This window comes from Hipposideros armiger, unplaced genomic scaffold, assembly GCF_001890085.2.
Source record: "Hipposideros armiger isolate ML-2016 unplaced genomic scaffold, ASM189008v1 scaffold_137, whole genome shotgun sequence".
NCBI classification, from domain to species: domain Eukaryota; kingdom Metazoa; phylum Chordata; class Mammalia; order Chiroptera; family Hipposideridae; genus Hipposideros; species Hipposideros armiger.
Window position 1 is genome coordinate 3,330,002 of NW_017731487.1, and position 14,667 is coordinate 3,344,668.

Consider the following 14,667-nt stretch of genomic DNA (forward strand, 5'->3'; position numbering starts at 1 on the left):
AGAGAACCTGGAAATGAGAGCGCCATGAAGGGACTTCAGGAGATCTCTACATAACCCTGGCTGACTGGAGGCCGCATCCATGTACTGGGGAGGCCCAGGAGGGCCTGGGGCAGAGTAAAAGCTGGGGTGGGCTTGAAAACTGCTGGATGGGTAAGTGAGCTCACAGACCCATGTGTAAATACATCTGCAGAGGGCAGAAGCCTTGCTGGTTGAAGGTGTTTGAGCACAACTCTGACTAATCATTGGCTGACCACTGAGATCTACAGATACAGGGTGACCTCTAGAGCATTTTTTGTGGAGAAACAGGGAAAAAAGCAGTCAATTGAATCTGTCTCTAAATGGACCCAGATGTTGGATATACCGAAGACTTCAAAGCAGCTATTATAAATATGTTCAAAGAATTAAAAGATATGAGGATCATTACTTGACAAATAGGGACTACAATAAAGAAATAGAGGCTATGAAAAAGAACCAAATCAAAGTCCTAGAGTTGATTCAGTAAATAACCAAAATGAAAATTTTAGTACATATGCTACCTAATAATTTGTGATGGCCAATAAGTAAACTTAAGATGGATCAATATATATTGGCAAGTCTGCAGAGCAGATGTAAAAAAATATTGAAGAAAAACAAACAGTCTTGGAGATCTGTGGGACAACATCAAGTATACCAATATACGAGTAATGAGAGTTCCAAAAGGAGGATAGAGAGAGAAAGGGGTAGAAAAAACATTTGAAGAAGTACTGACCACCAGTGTCCCGTATTTGATGAAAAATATTGATCTACAGATCCAAGAAGCACAACAAGCCCCAAGTAGGATCAACAAGCAGATCTTCGCTAAGATACATCATACTGTTGAAGGACAAAGATGATGAGAACAGCTTGAAAGCCGCAAGAGAAAACCAACTCATTACATACAGAGGAGCCATGCAATTCTTACCAGACACAATGGAGGCCAAAAGGAAGTGTGAAATGATCTATTTTAAATGCTGAAAGAAGAAAACAATTTCAACCACAAGTCCTATATCCAGCAAAATTATCCTTCACAAATAAAGGTGAAATAAAGATATTCCCAGCTAAACAAAGACCTGCCTTACAAGAAATCCTAAAGGAAGTTCTTCAGGTTGAAAGGTAGTGTAATAGAGGGTAACTCGAATCCACAGGAAGAAATACGAGCTCTGGAAATGGTAAATATGGGGGTAAATATAAAAGAGGGTGTATAGATATTCTCTTTTCTTAATTTTGTTAAAGGACATCGGGCTGTATAAAGCAATAATTATAACACTGCACTATTAGGATTATAATATATATAGATACCATACATATGATAATAAAGGGTGAGGGAAAAAATGGAGCTGTACTGGAGCAAACTTGCTATATTTTATTAGATTAAGTCAGTATTAGTCTGAAATAGATTTTCACAAGATAAGGTGCATATGGTAATCCCTGGAGCTTGCTAAGAAAATAACTAATAAATATACAGTGAACAAAGTCAACAGGGGAATTAAAATAATACAGCACCAAGTATTTGTTTTAACACAAAAGAGGGCAGTATAGGAGGAACAAAAATGACCTGAGACATATGTATAACAAGTTCTAAACGGCACATATAAATCTAACTATATCAATAATTACATTAAATGTGAATCAAAAGAGATTGTCAAACTGGATAAAAGAAAATCTAACCATATGCTCTCTACAAGGGACACTCTTTAAATGAAAAGACACAAATAGCTTGAAAGTAAAACAGTGGAAAAGATATTGGCTGCAAACAGCAACCAAATGAGTGCTGGAGTGGCTACAAACACGACTACTGGAACTATTAATAATGAGTTTAGGCACGTTTCAGAATACAAGGTCAGTATACATAGTCAGTTATATTTTTACATATTACAAATAGTTCAAACATGAAAGTGCAAAAACAGTTTCATTCACAGAAGCATCAAAAGGAATAAAATACTTAGGAATAAATTTAATAAAAGAACTGCAAGTATACTTGAGAGTTATAAAACACCCCTGAGAAAAATTGAAGACTAAATGGAGAGGTGTTTCCTATTCATGGGTTGGAAGACTTTATATTGTTATGATGGCAGTTCTCCCCAAATTGAGCTACAGATTCAGTGCAATTCCTAACAAAAGTTCCAGCAGACTTTTAAAAAATAGACGTTGACAAACTGATCATAAAAATTATATAAAAATACAGAGGACCTTGAATAACCAAAGCAATTTTGAAAAACAACAAAGTTGGATTTATACTATTCAGTTTCAAAACTTCAGTGGTACAGTAATAAAGATGTGGTAATGGGATAAGGATAGACATAAATCATTGAAATTGAGAATCTAGAAATAAACCCTTATATTTATGTTCACTTGATTTTTGACAAAATTAGTTGGGAAAGAATGGTCTTTTCAACAGATGGTGCTGGAACAATTGAATATGTCAGGAAAGGAACCTAGACCCTTGCATCATACCATACATAAAAATTAACTCAATGTGTATCATAGACCTAAATGTAACAGCTAAAACTATAAAACTTTAGAATAAACCATAGGAAGGACTCTTTATGACTTTGGGCTAGGCAAAGACTTCTTAGATACAACACCCCAAGAAAGGTCCATTAAAAAATTGTGATGAAGAATGAAAAACTTTTGCTCCTCAAAAGAGCAAAGAAGGGATGAAAATGAATTTAAGAAAATGAAGAGGCAAGCCAGTGGGAGAAAATACTTGCAAAGCATATATCTGACACAGGACTTGCATTCAGAATATATAAAAAAATTTTTACAATTCAAGAAGACTAACAACCCAATTTAAAAATGGAGAGGGGAGCTCCAGTCAACAGGTACTCGTTAAGTATTCAAGTACTTACCTCATCCGTTCTAGGTGTTGGGAACAGCAGTGGAAAAGACTCATAAGCGCCTGCCTTCCTGGAGTTAATGTTCAGATGGAGGGAGGCAGACAATAGGCAGGGAAACAAATATCTAAGTGAAGTTATTTCCGAGAGTGACATGAATGAAGTAACACTGGGTATATTTCAGGTGAGCTGAGAACTATTATAAGTGGTGCAGCTGAGTGAGGTATTCACAGAACCTGAGTGAGAGCAGATGGATGAGCCTGTGCCCGGTTCTTAGGAGCTGGGTGTTTGGTGTGTTCAGAGACCAGAAAGAGGTCAAGTCTTGCCAGTGCCTACAGATCAAGGTCACCAGTTGTGTAAGATGCCGTCAAAGAGGAAGGCCGGGCCAGGTCATAGTTTAAAGTGCAGTGGGAACCCACCAGGGAAGTTTGGGCAGGGGGACGTATTTTGTTAAAATATTATTCTGACTGCTCCGTGTAGGTAGGGTTGTCAGAGGGTGAGCTTGGTAGCAGGCACACCAGTAAGAGACTATCGGGAAATCAGACAAGACATGTCGTTAGCTTAAACTAGGAGCATAGCAGTGGAAACATAGAGGTGGACAGTTACAGGATATACTTTAGTGGTGGGACGAGTAGGATCGCAATGAAGATTGGTTGTGGGGCATGAAGAAAAGGGAGGAGTCAACTTTTTCTGGTGTGAGCTGCTGGGTGGATTGTGTTATTTATGAGATGGGGAAGGCTGGAGGGTGAAACAACTTCCCAGTCAAAAGTGCCTTTTGGCCAAGTTGAGTTTGATATTATTAGATACTAATATGGCAATGTCAGCTTGGTGGTCAGACACGTCTGGTGTTCAGTGTGAAGGTTTTCAAGTTGTATCCCACACAATGAAATTATCTAGGAAAAATGTAAATGAAAAAGAGAAGATGACTGAAATGTAGTTTAAGCGTCTTGTCTGAAGTCACACGACTAGTGAGAGATCAAGCCAGCATTCCAACCTATGCCGGAGTCAACTTCTGTGTTATCTTGAGACACTTTAATTTAAAAACTTGACTTGTTTCTATAGGTAGTATGTTCTAAAGTTTTTAAAAACCTTTCCTTGGAAATTCTTAGCACTTTCTTTTACATCCTCTACCTTAGCTAAGAACTTCCTCCCTCATGCTCTTTCTCCTTGACAATCCATCATCCATAGGGATGAGTCTTTATTATTCTCCTAAAAAGTATTTCATCATATTCCTCCTTTGTTCAGAATCTTTGAATGCCTACAGGAGAATAGCCAAAATTCTCATTCAAGAAATTCATGACCCTTCAGAATACTTTGAACCCTATTTTACTAACTAAGCTTATTTCCTATTGTTTTTCCTGGATTTGTAACTAGGAGTCGTGCTGACTCATAGCATCATATGCAGACTCATGGTTCTAGGCATTCACCGTGACTGGGAAGCACCATCTCCTCCCTGTTGCTGTGTGTTTGGAGCCTCTGTTGACACTGTACTCCTATGGTCTGTAGCGATCTTTTCCCATGACTTGTCTTCTATCACGTATCCGTCTTCTCAGCACCATTCACTCTCACATGCACACGCCCCACACAGCAAAACGTCACAGAGTGTCTTCTGTTTGTCAATTTATAACCACATTTTTAGAATGAAATTCTGGGAACTATCAAAAAGACTTTAGAAACCTGATATTTTAATAATGGATTTAAGACTAAGTTTCGAGACTTCCCATTAATTGTAGCCGATTAAATACACATTTGTCTGTGCTCTTTTCTGAAACTCCACTTAAATGGAAGTAAAATGTCAAAGAGGGAAAAACTCAAAGATGGAGGACTGGCGATGTCAGAAAAGAGCTGGGCCTGACATGCCTGTGGAGGGTGGTGCTGTTGAGAATCAAGCCCGTCTGTTGTCTGTCCTGCCGAGTCCAGGGGTAAAGCTGAGAACCAGCCTGAGGGCCTGTGGAGAGCAGGGCTCCAGGGTGCGGAAAGTGGGCTACAGACGGTTCCGTTGTATGAGCCATGTAGTTCCCTTTGACTTGGAAACTCTGCGTGTATGACTTTCATAAAAATAAGTGAAAGAAGAGATGGGCTCACTTTGGGATGTTGATTTTAGAATAACAGCATGCATTCTTAGGGCTCTTTCAGATCTTAATGCATGAAACATAATTCTTCAGGTTGCCTTCTCCATAATCACTTAGTGAAAATGGACAAACTTGATTAATTACCCACTTTTTAATCAGAAACATGAATAATTTTTAAGCAGTCATCTTTCTAGGTCTCTGCTGATTTTATCAGACTTAAGATCCTGGTTTGAAATATACCCAGAAGTAGAACATTCGGTTTGTTCCCTTCATTTCATTCCCTCGTAGCTCACCAAATTCTTATTTCTGATATTTTAAAAATTGTGTTTGTATTCACATAACTGTTGTATTTTTAGTGAAAAGAATTTTACATATGCACATATTTCGCATTTTAGAAAATTGTCTCCTTAATTAATATTGTGTGTTGTACAGTTCTACCCTGCACTTGTTGCCAAAGTCTGTTTGTAAGATCCTGTAAATTATTTATTAAGTACTTTCAAGTTATACTTCTCATTAGTGCTATCTTTGGAGTTCAGAAAGGCTAGCTAGATTAGGTGAGGTGTAGTTTTGATTATTTAATTTGAAATGGTATATTCTAGAAATGGAAATTGTTGATAGAAATCTCAGAGTAGATTTTGAGAGGAACAGGTTTGAGCTGTAGGGTTAGAGATGTTTGTTTAAACTGAGGGGCATCTGTCTTCAAAATTGCACAATAACCTGCGACATGCAGAGTTATGTGCCAGGAAATAGAGGCAAGGCTTGGAGATACCAATTTAAATAAAACTTGACCCTGACTTGAAGGCTTTTGTGACCTGCTAGCAGTTTTAACCTGAGCTTATTATCTGTTTATCAGTTTCACTATTTCCACTCAGCAATGCCAAGGAGACAGAGGGAGAGAACCAAGTCGACACAGGATGGTTAGCAAGAAACAGTTACACAAGAACAACATCATCTGTAAAGTGAAACGGAGCCCTATTTCAGAAAATTAGTACAAAAATAGCATCAGCCAAAAATCATGACTGACTTGGGACAACACTGATGGTAACTAACTTATTGGGTTGTCGGAAAAGTCATGTCGTATTTTTTCTATATTTTTCATTGCAAAAATGCGTCACAACTTTTCTGACAACCCAATATATTTCCTCCACTTGCTGGAATTCAGGTGATCTACCTCGACACATGTGTGATGGGTGCTTCAAATGTTGACAAGCTTGTCTAAGCTCCAGTAACGTTCTAATTACATCAGTCTTGAATAATTCTTTAGTCCTTGATTGTAATAAAAATAAAAGTCTATGTAAACGTGTATCATTCATCCAGTCAAACCAAAGAAAGAATGTAGTTTTTAAAAAATTAGATCCTGGGGCAACACCAGTTCTTGAACCAACTTTGATTTTGTTCTAGGGTTGGTGGGTGGCTATTGGGAAGCCTTGAACACACTGGAGCCTCCTGGTAATGGACTAGGAAGGGAGGCTAGTCAGGATGCTGTTACAGCGGTCCAGGCCTAGACCTGGTCCCAGTGGGAATTACTCATCCCAGGGTATATTTTAAAGATAAATTTGGATATGGATGTGAATCATACGAGGCCTGACAATTAAGTTCGTGAACTTGTTGCAATGATGTTGTTAACCTTTTTTTGATATCAGAGAGAGTATTCATTATGAATTTGTACCAACTGGACAAACAGTTCACCAAGTTTGCTATTTGAAAGTGCTGAAAAGGCTGTGTGAAAAGGTTAGATGACCTGAACTTTTCACCAACAATTCATGGCTCTTGCATCACGACAATGCACCAGCTCACACGGCGCTGATGTGAGGGAGTTTTTAGCCAGTAAACAAATAACTGTATTGGAACACCCTCCCTACTCACCTGATCTGGCCCCCAGTGACTTCTTTCTTTACCCAAAGATAAAGGAAATATTGAAAGGAAGACATTTTGATGACATTCAGGACATTAAGCGTAATATGACAACAGCTATGATGGCCATTCCAGAAAAAGAGTTCCAAAATTGCTTTGAAGCGTGGACTAGGTGCTGGTGTCAGTGCATAGCTTCCCAAGGGGAGTACTTTGAAGGTGATCGTAGTGATATTCAGCAATGAGGTGTGTAGCACGTTTTCTAGGATGAGTTTGTGAACTTAATTGTCTGACCTTGTACATGATGTGAGATATGTAGACTTGAAGATTTTGGATATGGGATGTGAGTCATAAAGGTACATCAGAAATGACTATTTTGGGGGGCAAAGCAACTGGGTGAAAGACGGTGCCATTTACCAGGATAGAGAGAAGACTAGGGTAAGGGTCATTTGGGTAGAATCAGGATTTCTGTTTTCAACATGTTAAGTTTGAGATGCTCATTAGGCAACCAAGTAGAGATGTTAAGTAGCTTGTTGGTTGTTTGAACTTGGTAATTAGGATACATGTCTAGGCTAGAGATTTAGAACCTGGGAGCTATCAGTATATAGTAGGTATTTAAAATCAGGGGAGAAAAAGGGCCGGCCGAGTAGCTCAGTTGGTTAAGAGCTCGCTCAAAAGTGCAAGCTCTGAGCAACAGCAGTTGGAGTTCCGACCCGAGCTGTGTTGCTGCTGAGCTGCCAACAGGCAGCAGGGTGGGTCAGCTATAAAAAAACAACAACAACAAAAACATCATAAAATCACGGGAGAGGGTGAAATACTCTTCTTGGAATAAGTACAAATGGAGACGAAAACAGAACCCTGGGGCCCCAGGATGAGAAGGACTCTGCAAAGGAGATTGTATAAAATTTTTTGTTTCCAAATAATTTTTAAATCAACTTTAGGTATCATTTACTTAAAACAAAATAAAACCACCAGTTCAGTGAGTTTGGACAAATGTATAGACCTCTGTAACTAACTGTCACCCAAATCAAGATATAGGAAATTTTACTCGTCCCCAAAAGTTGCTTTATTACCCCTTGTCATCAGTGCAGCCCTGTCCCCTGCAATGAATGATCTGCTTTCTGTCACCATAGATTATTGTAGAATTTTGTAGAATAAATGGAACTATACAGTATGTAACCTTTTGTGTCTGGCTTTTTAAAACTCAGCTTTATGTTTTTTTAAAAATTCATCCTTGTCATTGTGTTTATCAACAGTCTGTTCCTTCATTGCCAAGTAGCCTTCCATTGTATGAATATGTGCAATTTATATGTCCTTCCACCCGTGTATTAATAGACATTTGGATTATTTCAAAATTTGGGCTATTATGAATAAAACGTCTAAAACAGTCTTATACAAGTCTTTTTATAGATAGATGTCTTCATGTTTCTTGTGTAACAGGAGAGGAATTGCTGGGGCATAGGGTAAAGTGGTGTTTAATCACATAAGACGGCACCACGCTTTTCTGACATGGTTGCCCCATTTCACACGTGCACTGGTGACGTGTGAGAGGACCAGCTGCTTTACATCTCACCAACACTCGCTTTTACCAATCCTTTCATTTCAGTCGTTCTGATGGGTGCATAGTGGTATCTCACTCTGATTTTAATTTAGATTCCTCATGATTAATGATGTCAAGCATCTTTTTCTTGTGCTTTTTGACCCAATTGTATATCTTCTTTGGGACATGTCTATTCAAATCTCCTGACTTGAATTTTATTATTTTACAATTTGTTGTTTCTATAGTCTGGGTATAAGTCCTTTGTCAGGTATATGAACTGTGTGTATTTTCTCCTAATCTGTGACTTTTCATTTTGTTCATGGTGAGTTTTAAAGAACAGAACTTTAAAATTTTGATGAAGTCAATTTATTAATTTTTTAATTTTATAGTTTAGAGCTTTTGTATCCTTTCTAAGAAATCTTTGCCTGCCCTAAGGTTATGAACATTTCTTTTCTGAAAGTTTCATGGTTTTAGTTTTTGTGCTTAGGTTAGTGATCTATTCTGAGTTAATTTTTGTGTGTGTTATGAGGTAAGGGTTGAAATCAATTTTTTTTCCTATGTGCATATCCATTAGTCCCAGCACTATTTATTGCAAATACCTTCTTTTCCATATTGAATTGCATTTTGCCATATATGTGTGGCATTATTTCTAGACTCTTTATTCATTAATCTATGTGTCTAATCTTGCACAAGGCTTGCACATCTGAATACTCACTTTCCTTTCTCTTATTTTGCCTTTCCCCTCTATCTATGCTTTCCAAGACTGTATGCTTATGTAATTTTCGTTTTATAGTGTTCCATGTGTTTTTAAAGTTGTTACAAAAATTATATAAAATCCAGAGACTACAGATTAGCCAACAATGTGAGAAAGAGAAGATCAGAGTTTGAGATTTCAAGACCAAGTATGAGTACGTGATCTCAAGACTAAGTATAAACAAACTTTTTCCATAAAAGGACAGATAGTAAATACTGTAGGCTTCGATGGTCGTACAGTTGCTGTTACAACTATATGGCTCTCCTATTATAAGGCAAAAGAAGCCATAGACAAGATGTAAACAAATGGGCATCGGTGTGGTCAAATAAAACTTTATTTACAAAACAGGCAATGGGCAAGATTTGTCCCACAGGCTTTAGTTTGATGATCCTTGGTTTAAACAATCAAGACGATTTATAGTGTTTGCTGATTTACATAGTATGACTACTTCCACTGGTAGATGTGAAGCTGCTAACGTGAAGTCCCTGAACGTGGAGTTGGGAAGCAGTGCCTTCAGTAGTTGTAAATCACCTCTAGAGCATAGAAAATAGCAAACGATAGGAAATACAGTAATTAGAAAGTGATGGGTTTTGAATATTTAATACCTTTGTGTGTAAGGTAATTTAATTTTATGTTTTTATTATTTAATTTTTAATAATGGCTGAATTTAACAAGCAGCTTACACAAATTCTTGAAAAATTAACAGCTTTCAAGAGCTGCTATGAACCAGATCTAGAACACACCTGCAAGTGGCTGCCATATTAGACAAGACAGATCTAGAGCTTCCCCCGGGACCTCAGCAGACTTCTGCAGGCCTCCCATAGACAAGACCTGTGTCTCGTCCCGCCTCTAACTATGAGAGAAGCTGGAAGTTGAATATTAGCTTTTTGGCCTCTATAGTAAAGGAAAGCAAGGGAGAATGGAGATGGAAGTGCGATGGAGTGAGACAACCTAGGGTGTCAACTACAGTTTTGTTCTAGAACTTTTTCCATGATATATCTATATATGTTTATATATACACAAACTGTGTGTACATATATATAGATCAGTATAGATTTTTTTGTTCTAAAATTTTAAGTATATTATTCTTTTTTTTCCCAACTAACACTGACTTTTATTGTATGTACATATAGATGTCTCCTTATTCACTGTTATTGAATTCTATTTATAGTGTGGCTTTCTATTTATTTTATTATTTTCATTTAACTAATATCATATTGGAGACATTTAGTAGTTGGTTTTCCATTAAATACACTGCTTGATTGAATATCTTTGTATGTATCTTTGTGTGTGTCTGTGTTTTATTTTTCAGGATAGGCTCCTGAAAGTGAAATTGGCAATTCAAAGAGTATGTGCTTCTTTTTTTATTATTTATTATTATTTTTTATTATTAGTTTCAGGTGTACAGAACAATGCAGTAGTTATACTTTTCACCCCTCACAAAGTAACAACCCCCTCCCCTCATCCACTGCCCTCCCACCCCCGATATCATGCTTATCTATTACAATTCCATTGACTCCATTCCCACTCTCTACTCCACGTCCCGTGACTATATGTATATATAATTACAGTTGACATACAATATTATTCAACATCAGCTTCAGAACTACTGTGCAGTGGTTAGGCCTCTACCCCATCTATGAAGTGGTCTCCCTAACAAGACATGAGTCCATCTGGCCCCCTAAAATATATTTACAACATTATTGATTATATTCCCCAGACTGTCTTTTCTATCCCTGAGGCCATATTCTAGTTACCAATTTGTATTGTCTCGTCCCTTCCCCTTCTCCTTCATCCCCACCCCCTCCCAACTAGCAACACTCAGCTTTTCCTCTGTGTCTCTGAGACTATTTCTGTTTACATTTCTCATTTATTCAGTTTTTTAGATTCCACATATAAGTGAGGTCATATGGTATCTGTTTTTCTCTGACTGACTTATTTCATTTAGCATAATGTTCTCTAGGTCCATCCATATCGTTGCAAATGGTACGATTTCCTTCTTCTTTATAGCTGAGTAATACTCCATTGTGTAAATGTACCATAGTTTCTTAATCCAGTCGTCTACCGATGGGCATTTCGGTTGTCGCCAAGCCTTGGCTATTGTAAATAGTGCCGCAATGAACATAGGGGTGCATATATTTTTTGGAATTAATGTCTTGGGTTTTTCTGGGTAAATACTTAAGAGTGGAATTGCTGGATCATAAGGTAGTTCCGTTTCCAGTTTTTTGAGATACCTCCATACTGATTTCCATAGTGGCTGCACCAGTCTGCAGTCCCGCCAAGAGTGCAGCAGGGTTCCCTTTTCCCCACAGCCTCGCCAGCGTGTGTTGTTTGTTGATTTATTGATGATAGCCATTCTGACCAGCGTGAAGTGGTATGTCATTGTGGTTTTTATTTGCATCTCTCTAATGATTGGTGAGGTTGAGCATTTTTTCATATGCCTGTCGGCTATCTGTATGTCCTCTTTAGAGAAATGTCTCTTCATAGCTTCTGCCCATTAAAAAAAAAACAAAAACAGAAACAAAAACAACAAAGAGTATGTGCAAATCCTGATGTATTCTGCAAAATCACCCCTAAAAAGCTGTTTAACATTTTATCCCCACCAACTGTGTTTAAGAGTGCCTGTTTTCCCTACCCCAACTGGGTATTATCTACTTTTAAACTTTTGCCAATTATGTTGGGCAAATATTATTATTCTAATATGCATTTCTGGATTAGTATTATTATTTTCTGATGATTCCTTATCTTGAATATCATTTATTTTTCTAAATGGACTGGCTGTTGTAATTATTTTATCCTGTAATTTGCTAATTCATATTCTCATTCATTTTTTACTTGAATTCTTAATCCTTTTCTGGTTGGTTTGTGGCGTTTCTTTGTTTATTTGGGATATTAACCTACCATATGTAGTTAATAATTTGTTACTTAATTTAATTTTCTGTCATCCATCATATAGAAATTTCCAGTGTTTATATAATAAATATTTGTCAGACTTTATCTTCATGGCATTTTGATTTTTGTCACGTATGAAGGTTTCTCCATTCCAGGATTGGAGGATATTCTTTCGTATCTTCTTCTAGTACTTTGTATTGTCTTATTTTTAACATTTAGAGTTTTTCATAATCTGACAGGATTTTTGTACTTGTGTGTATAGTGTGAATGGGAAACTATTTTTATTTCTGAAAGGAGAGCTAACTTTTAACCTCATTTACCTCATTCATCCTTCTCCCATTAATTTTATATGACAACTTTATAACAAATAAAAATTTCAGTTGTACAATGAGTCTTTTTGAACTTCTCTGTTTGGTTAATCTTTTGATCTGTTTCTGAAACAATACTACATTATAAATCACTGTGACATATTCTTTTATCTGCTAGGATAGGGCAAGTCTGCTTCATCTGTTTATTTAGTTTTCCAGGAGACCTTGAAGATCAGCTAGTCTGGTTCCACTAAAAGTGTTGTTAGGATTTTGACTGGGATTATGATGTTAAATTTAGAGATTAATCTGAGGGGACTGGGTGTTGATGTTATTTGAATTTAAAAAAACAAGTCTAGAAGTAAGTTAATTCATACTAACACATATACTTTTTTCCCACTTTAAAACCTTCCATATGCTTTCCTCCATGAATTACTAGTGTTTCAAGGCTGACAAAGGTCTGAATGTTTTGATAGTTTTTTTTTGACATTAAGGAAGCATCCTTTTCACTTAGTTTATTAAGAGTTTTATTTGTTATGTGGAAATGTTATTGACTTTCATTAAATGTGTGTATCTATTATAGCTATTTTTTCCTTTGACTCATCACTATGGTGATATATATTACTAGTCTTCCTATCTCGAATCATACTTGGGCGTTTTTCAAATGAGCCATACTTGACTAAGGTCAAGTATTTTAAATTCCTATTAGTTTTAGTGTGCTAAACTTTTATTAAGGAGTTATTTCAGTTGTCTATTGCAGCATGACACACCACCCCCGACTTAGTGGCTTCACAACAATTTATTATTATTTTTCATGGTTTCATGAGTTGACTAGTCTCAGCTGGACAGTTTTGGCTCAGGGTCCGGTGTGGTTGCTATGAAGTATTGGCTGGAACTGCCGTCATTTGAAAATTTGACTGCTTGACACCCAGGATGGTTTTCTTCTACAGCTGGCAGTCGATGTTGGCTGTTGGCTGGGAGACCAGCTGGGATTGTTGACTTGAACACTTATATGTTGCCTCTCCGTGTGGGCTTGGGCTGCTCACACATGATGGCTGGGCTCAGGATAGTGTGCTAAGGACAAGCGGTCCAAGAAAGCCGGGAGGAAGCTACGCGACTTCTCAGGACCTCGCCTCGAAGTCTCAGGAAGTCACTCCCATTGTGTTCCACGGGTGAACCAGGTTATGGAGTCCAGCCCACATTCCAGGGGAGGAGAACTGCATCCCAACTGTTGATGTACAAAGCTGCGACAGGGAGGGTAGGGTGTTCCGGGGACAGTCAGTTCTTATAAACATGTCTAGCCGAGAGACTAAGAGGCAGCCCCTTCAAATTCTTAGAAACTTTTATTTTAAATCTGAGAGGTTCTTTAAAGGTGTGCCCTTAAATCTTCCTGAAGTATCCTCAAAGAGTTCCCTTGACTTCATGTTTGACTAAGAGTATTTTGCTGACGTCCTGAGTCCTTCCTATTTTTTCTAAATTCTACTCAAAACCTGAACACTTCTCTTTTATAGTCATAGTTCATCTCTCTCTACCCATACCTTGTCATATGCATCTAAAGGAAACCTGTTGTCACTCTGATTAGGTGCGTTTTCTATTTTCCATGTTAGGACAAGCAACAGTGTTACCCAGTTTCTGCCAGTATATGACATGGATTGCCTTTTCTCTAGCCTCCAGTTGGTTTCCTCACTGCGCTTGCAGTCATCACTGACAATCTCCTTAAGACCTTTCCTGCATTCACCTGCTACCCTGCCCTCAAGCCAGTGCTATGCTGTAGGGTTTTGTTTTGATAGCGCCCTGTTTTCACTTGCCAATTTCTGTTCTGGTTATGTCAATATATGAAAATGTAATGGCCTAAAACAAATTGGTATATTATTTTGCTTATAGTTTTGTGGGCCAGGAATTCAGGGGAAGATTCAACTGGATAGCTATCTCTTTTTCACATGACACAGTTTCTTCACATCAGCACCTTGTGACGTGGCACTGCTTGGCACCTCTCTCTCTCTCTCTCTCTCTCTCTCTCACAATCCCTCCTTCCTTCATTGTCTCATCCTCCAGAGCCTCTGCATTTGGTGGTCTCAGGAGACTCACGCTTCTTTCCTGACAACCAACTTCCAAAAGACAGGAAGTTGAAACTGCCAGGCAGGAAGTAGAAACTGCCTAGAGCTAGCAGAGTGTTACTTCTGCCATAATTTACTCATCAGTGCTGTGTGAGGGCCAACCCAGATTCAAAGTGGGTAGAGAAATAGACTCTTCTCTTGAAATAGACCGGGAGCAGCAGGTCCGGTTGTAGAAGGGCCTATGAACTGGGAGATGTTGTCACAGCCATCTTTGGAAGATACAGTCTGCCACGTGGTTTTTAGAAATTATTTTAAGTTTGATTTGTCAACACTGTGTATGAGTA

General features: G+C 37.9%; 1 protein-coding gene across 4 annotated transcripts in view; it reads left to right on the plus strand.

Moving 5' to 3' along the window:
* Positions 1 to 14,667, plus strand: part of MBOAT2 (membrane bound glycerophospholipid O-acyltransferase 2) — a 99,564-nt gene that overhangs the window by 52,138 nt on the left and 32,759 nt on the right. Inside the window, exon 2 of one of the 4 annotated variants that reach the window (XM_019650048.1) lies at positions 10,382 to 10,417. The exons of the other annotated variants lie outside the window; for them this stretch is intronic. The gene's annotated coding sequence lies outside the window, so the exon portion shown is untranslated. The remainder of the gene's footprint in view (positions 1 to 10,381; positions 10,418 to 14,667) is intronic. 4 annotated transcript variants of the gene reach the window in all.